Here is a 904-nt window from a genome sequence, read left to right on the forward strand (position 1 = left end):
ATCCCCCCTGTGCACCGATCTCCCTCAGCACGCCGCCCAGAGCACTGTAGTCCACCATCACGTGATCGGGGGCTCTCCTGGCCGCATCATTAGTACCCACATGGACTAGGACCATGGGGTAGTAATCGGTGGGCTTGATCCTGGCCTGGATTACCTCCGTCACATCCTGAATCTTTGCTCCGGGCGGGCAGTATACCTCTCATGTTGAGGGGTCCTGGCGACAGATGGGCCCTTCCGTACCTCTCAGGATGGAGTCGCCTATGACGAGCACTCGTTGCCTCCTCCTCTGGGTCCGCTTGGATCTCTTGACCTGTTCGGAGCGTGGAGAATGTGGTGTTGCTTCCTGCCCAAGGGTTTCCTCCTCCCCTTCCATCTCCTGCAGGGTCGCCAGGGCCTCGTATGTGTTCTCCAGTAGGACTGGAGGAACTGGTACCTGTTCGCTGCGAGGAGCTCCGGTCCTGGCTGTGACCGTCTGCCACTCTGCTGTGGAGGGCATTCCCCGGGCTGCTTCTTCCTTGGGTGCTTGGTCCTGCAGGGAAAAGAAATAGCCGTCAATTTCATCCTCCGCCTCCCTGATCCCCCTCAGCCTGCTAACCTCCTCCCGGAGCTCCCTCACCTGCGCCTCCAGAGCCCTAAGATGGGCTCCTGCCGGACAGGTGTGGGGGCCCCCAATCTCTGCTATAATCCATGCCCAATCTCATGTTCATCTTGGAGTCAATAATGACTCCAAGATCCCTTTCCTCCTCTGTGCTTTCAAGAGGGGAACTCCCCAGCCTGTAGATATGGTGTGGATTCCTTCTCCCCCAGTACAGCACCCTGCATTTGTCTACGTTGAACCCCATCCTAGTCTCGTCTGCCCACTTTTGTAGTCTGTCTAAATCTAGTTGCAGGCTATCTCTCCCTT

Source organism: Alligator sinensis, unplaced genomic scaffold, assembly GCF_000455745.1.
Source record: "Alligator sinensis unplaced genomic scaffold, ASM45574v1 scaffold1307_1, whole genome shotgun sequence".
NCBI lineage: Eukaryota > Metazoa > Chordata > Crocodylia > Alligatoridae > Alligator > Alligator sinensis.